This window comes from Trachypithecus francoisi, unplaced genomic scaffold (genome assembly GCF_009764315.1).
Source record: "Trachypithecus francoisi isolate TF-2019V2 unplaced genomic scaffold, Tfra_2.0 Lachesis_group0, whole genome shotgun sequence".
NCBI classification, from domain to species: domain Eukaryota; kingdom Metazoa; phylum Chordata; class Mammalia; order Primates; family Cercopithecidae; genus Trachypithecus; species Trachypithecus francoisi.
Genome location: NW_022681453.1, coordinates 58,220,083 through 58,232,280, shown reverse-complemented (window position 1 = coordinate 58,232,280; position 12,198 = coordinate 58,220,083). Strand labels below are relative to the sequence as shown.

General features: G+C 45.2%; 1 long non-coding RNA gene across 1 annotated transcript; it reads right to left on the bottom strand.

Annotated features, from left to right (window-relative positions):
* Nucleotides 1-4,645: 4,645 nt before the first annotated feature.
* Nucleotides 4,646-11,729, bottom strand: LOC117076539. The gene is made up of 5 exons (XR_004434402.1): nt 11,597-11,729; nt 11,158-11,309; nt 6,752-6,892; nt 6,037-6,166; nt 4,646-4,764 (listed from the first exon to the last, which is right to left on the bottom strand). It is a non-coding gene; the product is annotated as an uncharacterized LOC117076539 (long non-coding RNA).
* Between the last annotated feature and the right edge of the window lie 469 nt (nt 11,730-12,198).

The window sequence follows — 12,198 nt, the reverse complement described above, 5'->3', positions numbered from 1 at the left end:
CCAAGGGGCAGCAGAAGCCTCTGAAGGCAAATAAATGTGGTTTCAAATCCCAATTCTGGCATTTCCTCTTCAAATGTCAATTTAAAATTGGAAGGATAATACCTACATTAGAGGGATGTTGTGGGGATGAAGGACTATCACAAGTACTTTGTTTTGTTTTGGTTATTTTGTCATATTGCGACTCTTACAGTCATTGTTATCTGATTGTGAGTGCCCAGGTAGCAGGGACCTTGTTTTATTCCACTCAGTTTCCCCAGTACCTGACAATAGTTGGCACAGAGTAGGTGCTCAATAAATGCTGGTTGAAATAAGCTCCACCAGAGAGAGCTACTTGGGGACAGCTGTGTTATCATTCCAAATCTTCTGTTCTTGTCCCTGCCCTCATCCTCACCATGTCTTTACATAATGCAGATGGTTTTCCTTCTTTAAAAAATTGTACCAACTCAATTAGTTTGTGAATATTTATCAGTTAGAAACAAAAGAATGAAAATAAGCTACCATAGTACCAAAAACCCAGATGTTTGGGGTTAGTTTTCTAACACAGTACTCAACTATTTTACTTATTTCATGTTTTTCTTAAGAAACAAAACAAAAGCAATCTGCCCTGCAATTTGGACACTAGATCCTTTTCTCACAGCGCCTCTTGCCGTCTGCTGGGAGTGGTGTGGGCACGCTTGGCAATCATGACCAGCTGCTGACATGGGACAAGCGGGGAATGGGAAGCAGCTGCTTGGCCCACGCTGTCTCCTAAGCACCAAATAGGTGACGAGGTGTCACAGACAAAAGACAGGCAGTTATGGTTTGGGTGGAGGCTCCACAAGCAGCAGTGAACTCCTCTTGCCAAGTTCACTGGCAAAGCAGAGTCCGCCTGGCTGGCCACCGTGTGTCGGGCAGCCTCTGTCCTTAGAAGCAGTGTGCACCCAGAAAGATAAGCCCACCAGGCCAAGCGACCATCTCCCTCTGTCTGATGGAGGGAGAGAGGGAGAAGGAAACATCAATTGACAGGCACGGATGCAAAGGAGAGACCTCATTTTCATCTCTTGTCCCACAGTGGCCTTGTAGCTCCATGTCATGATGCCACCCCACGCAGCAGCCACAGTCAGTCACCTTCTGAAAACACAAACTAAATCAGGCATCAGCAAACTTTCCTGCAAAAGGCCAGAAAGAGAGAAAGTATTTTAGGCTTTGTGGGCCAGTTGGTTTCTGTCAAAACTACTCAGCTCTGCCTTATAGTGTGAAAGCAGCCACAGACAACATGTAAATGAATGGGTGAGGCTGTGTTCCAATAAAACTTTATTTACACAAACAGGAGGTGGGCTGACGTGACCTGTGGGCTATAGTTTGCTAGCCCCTGGATTCTATCATTGGACCCTCTGTTAAGGCTCCTCATCCTCTCAGAGTAAAACCCAGCTCCTGACTGGGAGCTTCAAGGAGCTGCCTAGCTTGGCCCCTGCTGACCTCTCTTCCTAGACTCCACTCCCCCGTCATAAGCCAAGTTCATTCCTGCCTCAAGGCCTTTGCACTCATGGTTTCCTCTGCCTGTAACACACCCCCACCCCCACTCCACACTTTCATATGACTCACACAATCCCATTATTAGGTCTCCACAAATACCATTTCCTCAGAAAGGCTGTCCCATCAGCCCTCTGAAGCAACTGTCACCTCCCTTCCAGTCCCTTTTATCACAGCACCCTGTTTCATGTTCTGCATAGCACTGATCACACTTTGAAATGATCTCTTCTGTTTAGTTGTTTACTTTTTTATTGTCGTTCTCACCCCTAAGCTCTGGCAGGGTAGGAAGCCTCATCCCCAGTGCCTGCTGCCCATACAGTTGGAGTACAGGAAATATTTGGAGAATGAACGAATACGTGAATGGATGGAGACCTCAGTAGCCTCCTAACTGGTCTCCCTCATCCCCTCCCTCCCTCGATTTCATCACCCATGCTGTGGACAGAGATATCTTCTAAAAATGGTTATCAGATCATGGCCTGTCTGCATTAAATTCTCTAATAACTTCCCATTGCTCTTAGAATAAAACTTAAACTTTGCACCATCACCCCAGAGACTCTGCAAAGAGGGCCTCCTGGCTGCTTCTCCCGGGCCATCTCTCCCATTCTGAAGAGGACGCTGCCTGTAGGGTCCATCGATGTGACCCCAAAGGGCGCCACTGGCACTAAAGGTGTTTTTGCATTGATATCAGAAAATGGGTTATGTTCCAGGAATCCTCTCTGAATAAAAGAATGAGGCCATGAACACCTGACTCATGAGAGGCTGGGAAGTCATCCAGTTTCCTCATCTCACCCCACCCAGGTCAGGCTCTCTCCTGTGACATGCTTGGGTAGAAACAGAGAACGTGCATAATCTTTCAGGCTGACGCCAAAGACCAACAGAGCTCATGCCTTTGGGAGGGTGGGGGTCATGGAATGGAGAGCTTTAAGTGCTTTTTCTGGCCTGACTGAAAACTACATGCAAATCAAAGTGAAAAAGAGAGGGGTGGGGCTGTTAACAGAACAAGTATTCAGACTTGTGGACTCCTTACGCAACCATGTAGTTTATATTGCTTTCTCCAAAGTTGAAATTCCACTTGATGAAATTCTACAGCAGAGATGAGATCATGTGGACAGACCACAAGGGTCTGTATAGCTCATTGCTTGGGCTATAATAAGGTGAAAGATTAGGAAGTTGCCACCTCATGGCTCCTCAAATAGGCCTGGAGAGTAACATCAAAGTGGCCAAAAGTAGGACCAATTTTCTAAGTGACATTGCACAAAGTATGTAATCCAAGTTACAAGAATATCTGTATTTTTTTTTTTTTCATGAGAGTTAACAAAAGTATTTCATTTTAGGTGGTGGTAAACATGGCCCATGAGTCTTTCTGTTTTTTCTGAATTGGCCTTCCTGAAAAGATGATTGTTGGTGTTCTGCAGTGCAGTGTTATCAGCAAGACACAACATACACCCTACTTCTGGTCATTTTTAAATCAAGGCCAAGGCACCTGGCATCATACCCTTTCCAGCTTATAAGTGACCACTTGGACCTACTGTCCTCTGATCCTAGTTGATCTTGACTTGTTTTTACTTTATCTCATTTCCTCTATTGTGAATACTTGCTTCCCACCCTGAATTCCTTGCTCTTCTGACTATCTCTGGATTTTGCCCTTTCCTGACACCTGGATCCTGGCTCTTCTTCTAGGAGTTTAGCCCAACTTGCTTATGCCACCTTTCCTTCATTCCACAATTTCCTGGGGCCCCAACTGATGCCCAGACAGATATACCTCGGCCCTGAGCCCCTGAGCGCAGAAAAGGACACTTTCTTTCCTTCTTTCTTTCTCTCTCTCTTTCTTTCTTTCTTTCTTTCTTTCTTGCTTTCTTCTTTCTTTCATGAGACAGAGTCTCGTCTGTCACTCAGGTAGGAGTGCAGTGGCATGATCTCAGCTCACTGCAAACTTTGCCTCCTGGGTTCAAGACATTCTTGTGCCTCAGCCTCCCGTGTAGCTGGGATTACAGGCACACACCACCACACCCAGCTAATTTTTTGTATTTTTAGTAGAAACGGGGTTTTACCATGTTGCCCAGGCTGGTCTTGAACTCCTGAGCTCAAGCAATCCGCCTGCCTCAGCCTCTGAAAGTGCTAGGATTAAAGGTGTGAGCCACCGCAGCCAGCCCATCAGTGCACTTTCAACCTCGTCTACAACATCCCATCCACCACTTCTCCTCCTCTACCAGAATACCTCCAAGGACAGGAAACTTACAATTTCCTGGGACTGTCCTTTTCACTTTCTGACAACTTTATCAGAAAGCTCCAGCTGTCAACGAGCTCTCAAACCCTGGAATAATCTGTTTCCTGCAGAGTGCTGATGGTATGGTGTGAACTCCAAGGCAGCTGTCAACATACATTCATTCACCTATCGCTGGCTGATACTCCTGCTGGAGCATGCGACATAAGTTAATCACTTCCACTTCTCAACAGCACGGCTCCTTGTCCTTTTTCTGCCTCTGGCCATTCATGCTCAGCAGACAACTGATAGCCACAGCACTGACTGGAACATGGGCAAGATTCCGGCAGGCCAGATATAGCCCATTATCACTGCAGCTACAGTGTGCAAGCTCATTGAGAAATCAGGGAACACTTTATCAATGAGGAGGCCGTCTCAGAAACTGTGGTGTTGGGTTTCACATGAAGGGATGGAGGTGAAGAGAAAGGCTCCCGAGATAGCAGGGCCTGCTTATCTGAAATGCTTCCCCTAGTGAGGTCAAAGTGCCACAGCCATCTCAGGTGGAAATGAACCATAGAACGTCAGAGCTGGAAGATCTTGGAGGCTTTACAGAAGGAGAAAATGAGGCCCAATGAGAGTACCTGGATTGACCAAGGTCATATAGGGAAACCATCTAAGAAACTGAGGTCTCTTACAAGAAAAGGAAGGGCTCTTTTGCCCTTTGCAAGCTGAATCAGGATTTGAGAGGGAAGAGAAGGGTTTTTGAAGGTCTTCATGCTTTGCATGTTTGCTTTGAAAACATACAAAAGGGTCAGTAAGGAGTCAGGAATGAACTGTTTCCTCAGAATCCCAGTTCACAACTCTTATTACTAGATGACGTCTTGAACATATCCCTGAGATCCACTGGAAGTAAATATAAATCCACTTACTCATTGGTTTAATCTATAAATATTTATTGAGCAGATTCTCATTTATTCCTTTAGCAGGGCCTGTTCTCAGCTGCAGAGGTGAGCTGGGCATACAGTTCTCACTTTCATGGAACTCAGGTTCTAGCCAGGGAGATGGGCAATAAACAAATAAATAAGTGAATATAGAAAATGAGATGGGGATAGGTGCTGTGAAATTTTAAAATGCAGGTTAAGGGCATAGGAGGCTCTGGGGACATGGGGTTGCCACTGATAATAGGTCAGTCAAGGAAGGTATTATGGAGACGCTGATATTTGAGCAGAACTCTGAAGAAATGAGGGAGCAAGTCTTGGGGACATCTGCAAAAAGTACTGCAGGCAGGAAAAGCAATGGTGCAAAGACCCTGGGGGCAGGAGTGAGCTTGTCACATGTAAGGAACATCAGGGAAACCAGGGAAAGTGTAGCCAAGGGTGCGAGAAGGAGAGGGGTCAGAGATGAGGAGGGAGAGTAGAGAGTTGGTTGGGGCAGATCAGGTAGGGCCTTGTGTGCACTGCTGTTGGGACTTTGGATTTGTTCTGAGTAGATGCAAGTCACTGAAATCTTTTTAACCAAGAAGTGACATGACCTGACTCTCCTTTCCAAAGACTGCTGAGGCTGCAGTGTTGAGAAAGAGCTGCAAGAAGGCAAGGGAAGAAACAGGAGGACCGCTTCTGACAATGGTGATGAATTGGACATGGGGAGGAGTCGAGGGAACACAAAGGTTTTGGCCTGAGCTCATGGACAGACAGAGTTGTCATTTACTGGGGTGAGGAAAAAAGGAGGAGGATCAGGGTGGGGTGAGAAGAGAGTCAGGAGATTGCTTTGGATCATGTGGAGTTTGACATATCTACAGTCTCTAAGGGGAGCTTGCAGGCAGGCAGCTGAATATAGAGTCAGGCGTCCAGGAAGGAGGTCAAGCTAGTAATACTGATTTGGGAGTTGTTGACTTACAGGAGACATTTAAAACCTGTGTACATCAGAATGACATCACCAAGGGAGTGATTGTGGTCAGAGAAGCGGAGACCCAGGCCTGAACCTGGGGAGCCCACAGCATTCAGAGGTGGAGGCAGTCAGGAGACACCAGCAAAGGAGACTGGGAAGGAGCGTCTGCCAAGGGAGGAGAAGCAGAGGAGCAGTCTGCAAGGGGAAGAGAGGGCTTCAGGAAGGTAGGGGCCACAGCTGTGTCTACTGCTGCTGATGGGCCAAGAGAGAATGAGGAGTGACCATAGACCCTGGGATTTAGCCACTTGGAGGTGCATAGCTGGCCTTGACAAAATATTTTGGTGCAGGGAAATGAGGACCTAGGTGGAGGGGGTTGTGGGGTCAAGAGGGAAAACGACACTCAAAGTTTCTGAAAATGCTGGCCCTCTTCACACCTCATGTTTCCATCAGCCAGGGACCTGTGGGCTTCTGGCCATGCCCCCTCTTGCCCTTCCTTCTTCTTATCACAACTTCACTGCCACCATCCATCTGCCTTGGAGAACTTCAGGGCTCATCTCAACATTTCTGTGCAGTTTAGTTGGGAGAAAGATATTAATCAGATAAACACACCAGTAAATATATGAAGGCGACTTACTATAAGCATAAAATGGAAAAGCAGAGTGTCCTTTGAAGAAGAAAAGTAGAGGGAAATGGTCGATATGAGGAGGTTTGGAGGAGATTTCTCCAAGGAAATGGCTTGAAAGCTAAAATCTGAAGGATGAGCAATAATTTACCAAATGACAAATGATGGGAAGGGTGTTCATAAAATGTGGAACACCCAATACTGTCACCGTTAGGAGCGCCACTATGTAACCCACACAGACCAAGGGGCACTGAAAAAAGGGGGCAAATGTGGGAATAAAAGACAAGGACAAAAGAGTATATTTGGAAGAAGGGGTCGGGGGCACCTTGCCTCTAATGGACAAGGGCCCTGAGCTTTACGCAGCCCTCCATATTTGTTAGGCAAAAGAGATAGTGACAAGGCGGGGTGGAAGAAGGGGTCAGCTGCTAGGTCCAGAGTAGGCTTGCAAGACTGCATTCCTGGAATAACAGGCTCTAGATGTCACAGTAGATAACCTCAGCACCAGGGAGTGAATGCCTTCAGCAAACCTTCTGTCGGTGGGAGCAGTCGCGAGTTTGCCCACATCCTGTGTTCATGATAAACACTTTGCTGTTTGATCATATAGCCTCCAGTGGAACGTGGAGCTGGTCACGTCCCATGGGCCTTCGGCTCCCTGCAAATCCCCCTGTCTGTTTATGAATTAAATAAAAGAACGTAAGGCCAGGCTGGTCAGCTCTCATTCTCCAACTGGCAGTCCATCTGATTTTACAGACTATAAATAGAAGACAGAGACAAAACAACACTATTCCAAGAACCACATAAAAGGTGTAACTGCGGTGCTTTAGATAATTCCAAGGGTTGATGCTCTTCAGGCCTTGCTGGAATTCGGTCCAGCCTTCTAAAGAAGGCTGAAATTCTTGAGTTTGCCTATTTAAATCAAGAATTTTGTTTTGTAATTCGCCAATATCAAAGGTGATGTTGGATGTGAAAGCTCCCTGAAAATGGGCTTTCACAAGGTCCCGCAGATACTCACTTTGGTTATATTCTAAGTCGGTTACACAAATATGAGTGTCAGTAAAATGACAACGCAATTGCTGCTGCAATTGCAAGCTTTGTACTTGTTCCCCTAAGCATAGAAACATGGCTTATAACATTGCCACTTCAATTTGTAACTCAGTGTTAATTTTATTCCGAAGTAGCCAAGCTTGGTTGGCTGTGTGCGTCCAGTTCTCCACGTACTGAGCTGCTTGAATAGAACTACGCAAAGCTACAGGAGACTTCACAACAGAAGCTATTAGTGTGACCAAAGAAACAACAGCAAAAATGATCATGCCTAAGGCTCCACGGACACAATGAGTTAGCTGAGCTAGAAGAAGTTTTACAAAGTGCAAAGCAGGTGTGGGAGCCCAAGGCTCAGACAGATTAACAGGAATCCATAGCCCAGGGATGAGACCTAAAATCATCAAAGTAGAGATATTACGTATTTTGCAATGTGCTATGATTAATGCAGTGATATAACTGGCAAGATGTACAGGTCAAGTGGGTATTATTTAACTGGAGCTGGTCCTTCTTAGCTGCCCAAAAGACATAAGGATTAAAAACACAAACTGTAAATTGTGTGGTGATATTCTTTACAAATGTAACATTAGTACTGTGTTGTGACTCTGGTCGGCCTTCTCTTCGGCTTTGCACTCAGGCTCGGCTGACTCATGGCTCATATCAGAAGGACTGGGCCCATGGTTTGCCAACCTGGGTTCCTCCAGTCTCCCATTCTATGGTCGCACACACCTTGAGGGCACCCACATGGTTTGTCCATCTCCTGTAAAAACACAAGCATCCCTTCTTTCCCATGTCAGTAAATTCACTGGATCTTTCCATTGTCCTTCTTCCGGGCATTTCCATAACACTCGTGGATAAACTTTCCTCTTTTCCTCTAACATTTGCCATGTGTTTCTGCTGGAATCTAACCATCCATACCAGGAGTCAAAAAATTTAAAGTAAATAAGGCTAAATGTAGTTTTGATTGAGGTGGTAGTTGGCCTCCTATGTCCCCTTTTTGTTTTTGCGACATGCATTGTAATACTTGATGTGCCCATCCTATAATGCCTTGGTCTCTAGGATTATAAGGAATTCCTGTTTTATGGGTTACAGCCCAAAGCCGTAAGAAATTTTGAAAAGCATGACTAGCATAAGCAGGTCCCTTGTCAGTTTTTAATTGTTTAGGTATCCCCATATGAGCAAATGATGACAGACAGTGTCGCTGTACATGACCAGCTGTCTCACCTGTTTGGCATGTAGCATGCAGCATATGAGAATAAGTGAAACAAATTAAGCAGTTCTGGGTCTAGTGTACTTTTAACTGTAGCAGCTTCTATGCAACTGGTTACATTTACAACATAAGCTGAATCACAGACAATGTTGATAGGATCTGAAGCTGTGAGCTGTAAAACCTGAATGACTGCAATTAGCTCTGAGTGTTGAGCTAAAGCATCAGAGGTCATTACTGTTTGAGTATGTTTAGGTCCATAGATAGCAGCATTACCTTTGGAAGAGCCATCAGTAAAATAAGTCTGTCCACCTGGAATAGGCTTGTGATGAGTAATCACAGGAAGAATGAAAGAATGGATTTTATAAAACTGTAAAATTTTGTCTGAGGGGTAGTGGTTATCTATAGCACCCACAAAATCTGCAAGAGAGTTTGCCAGGCAGTCAACATTTTCCAAGCTGTGGCTTTTTGCTGGGAGTCTAAAGGAACAATAATTTTGTCAGGATCACATCCCGTAAGCATTTTTGACCTATGCCTGACCATAGTCGCAATTTGTGTAATTAAAGAAAGATAAACGTGCAAGGTTTTGACTGTTTGATTAGGTAGAAAGAGCCATTCTAATGGTAAGGCAGTGGGCGGAGGAGAAATATCAATGGCCTCCGTCAGAAATCCTGACATCCTAGCCCTTTCCTATCTGTTTTTCCAGTTACTGATATTGGGTTACGATTTTAATGTAGAAACCTCCCCAAACCTTTTCCACTCTGATATCCCATGTTCTTCAATATTTTAAATCCTGGGTTACCAAAGTTTTCATTTGAAAGTCTCCTATCCCATGCTGTAAGTAAGTCTCAACCCCATAAATTGATGGCTATATTTGCAACATAAAGCTGAAAAGTACATGACTGTCCATGTGGACTGAGACAAGGTAAAATCTCAGCACTCTATTGAACACGCTGAGCTGTTTCTACTCCCACTAAGGATGCAGAAGTTAATTACAAGGGCCAGAATGGGGGCAATTGTCTTTAGATATTACTGACACATCAGCTCCCGTATCCATAAGCCCATAAAATTTCTTTCCTTTAATTTGTACTACACAGGTGGGTCTATTAGAGGCTATGGGTTGGGATAGATAGATTTCCCATGTAGTTGTGCTCCCAAACCCTTTATTTCCTCATTTCTCCTTTCATGGAGAGGGGTGTAATTTGCAGGGAACAAGCAATAATTGAGCAATGTATTCTCCCGGTTCAAAACCCCAAAGATCTTGTGACATTAAAACTACTTGAATTTCTCCTTCATAACCAGAGTCAACAACTCCTGGGACTCCAGCAATGCCTTGCAAGTTAAGGCGGCTTTTGCCTAAAATTAGTCCCCAAATACCAGTGGGAACTTTGATAGGTTTGTCTCCCCCAACTAACATTATCCATTCTCTGACTGGGAGATCGAATCCTGCATGTCCTGGTGTTCCTGGGGGGAGGGAATCAATGTGCCTGTGGGAACTCATCCCTGAAACAGGGTTGAGGTTTGGACTGGGAATGCCCTCATTGTTTGTGGGGCTTGGGTTCAGGCCCCCCGTCTCACTTCCCGACATGGGTGTGCCAATCTGATGAAATTTTGAAAGGCACTGATTAGCCCAGTGATTTCCTTTGTTACAGCGAGGACAAAGTCCTGGCGTTTTTTCCGCCGTGGGGTGGGGAGGAACTGCATTGTAAGATCCTTTCTGTCCTGAGATCTGGTGGCATTCCTTTTTAAAATGTCCAGTTTTTCCACAATTATAACATTTTCCCATTTTAGGGTTTTAACCCTTGGCTCCTTTTAGATTTGTCAACGACTAAATTAGCCATTGCTTCAGCTAACATTGAAGAGCAATGAAGCTCAGTTCCTACATCTCGACAAGTTCTGAAACAATTTCCCAAGTTTTTTGTACATCTCACAGGTGCCAGTGCACGTTTACAATCTGCGATTGCATTACGTACAGCACCAAATACAGATTCTAGCAATCCTAAGGTGAATGGGTTCTGTAGGACAGTATTTATCATACTTGCTTTTAATTCCTTCAACAAATTATCAGGCATTATGGAAACAGGAAAAGCACAAGGTCCTGAGGGCTCTCCAGCTATGGCAGCAGAGTGTAAAATTCTTTGTATTGGGGTTTCTATTTCTGTTACCGAAGGAGGTGGTACAGATGTTTCTGCAATTGGAGGAGGGAGTATAGGTCAATTTTTATCCTCTCTCTCCTGTTTTTTATTTTCCACTGGAGCTGTGGGTGGGACAACATATTCTTTCAGATTTTTAGATTCAGCCTGTTGTCCTGCAGAATAAGGAGAAAATGGCAGAAGTACAGTATGAACTAAACTCCAAGTGAAGAAAACAGAAGAATCAACTTTAAGACCTTTTTGATGAGCCCGTTTTAATCCTTCTCCCGCTCTGTCCCAACTTTCCACACCAAGAGTGCCTGCCTGTGGAAACCATGGGTTATGCATAGTAACATTTTGTGGCTTCTGCAGGAGGTTAGTTAGTGCCTGTGAATTAACCTGAGCTCCAGACTGTCTCAACAGAACTTTAAGCAACTGCACATAATGCTTTTTCTTCAACAGACAAATTCTTCCCCTTGTTATCCTGATTCAGAAAACTTCCCGTTCCCAGTACTTCTTTAAAGCACTGCTCCCAGTACCTCTTTAGGGCACTGACCTTATATCCACTGCTGGCAGACTCGTCCCAGGGTCACCGTTCACCTTTCAATTTCAGTTCCTCTGCTTCAGCAGACCTTCTTTGTTCATGTCCTTATAGTCCCTGTGTTTGGACTGCCGCCTGTTCGAGCGCCACTTGTAGCATGCACGGACCTAGGGGGAATGAACCAAGGGGGTGAACGTGGGAATAAAAGATAAGAGGCAAAAGAGTATATTTGGAAGATGGGGTCAGGGGGCACCTTGCCTCTAGTGGACAAGAGCCCTGAGCTTTACATAGCCCTCCATATTAATTTGGCAAAAGAGACAGTGAGAAGCGGGGTGGAAGAAGGGGTCAGCTGCTCGGTCCAGAGTAGGCTTGCAAGACTGCATTCCTCAAACAACAGGCTCTAGATGTCACAGTAGATAATCTCAGCTCCAGGGAGTGATTGCCTCCAGCAAACCTTCTGTCGGCAGGAGCAGTCGTGAGTTTGCCCACATCCTGCGTTCATGATAAACAGTTTGCTGTTTGATCATATAGTCTCCAGTGGAATGCCCAGTTGGTCACGTCCCAGGGCCGTCGGCTGCCTGCAATAAAACTAGGAGCAGTGAGTGAGGGCAGGACTGGAGGCGGGCTGGGCTCAGATACTGCAGGGGTCTGGTAGACTGTGTTAGGGAGGTTTTTGTTGTTGTTATTATTCATTCCAAGTACAATGGGCAGCAATTCAGTGAGCAAATTGTTACATCTGTCGAAATGGTCCGTTTTTCCATGCTTGAAAAGGAAGGAAAACAGTCAGAAGCAAGAAACTAGGCTTCCTCGAGGGAAGGAGGAGAGACGTGGGGCATCTTATCCTGGGCTCCCCAAGAAGCAGATCTTCAGTCGTGGATTTGAGTGCAAGTAGTTTATTTCATGCCAAACAGTACTGTAGGGGAGTGTGAACCAAGACAGAATGCAAGGAGGCAAGAAAGCAATTGTTAAAATCCAAGCTACCCCTGTGAGCACATGGAGCCAATGGAGGACACAATGATATCTTGATGTCCTCCATGACATCTTATCTGATGTTGG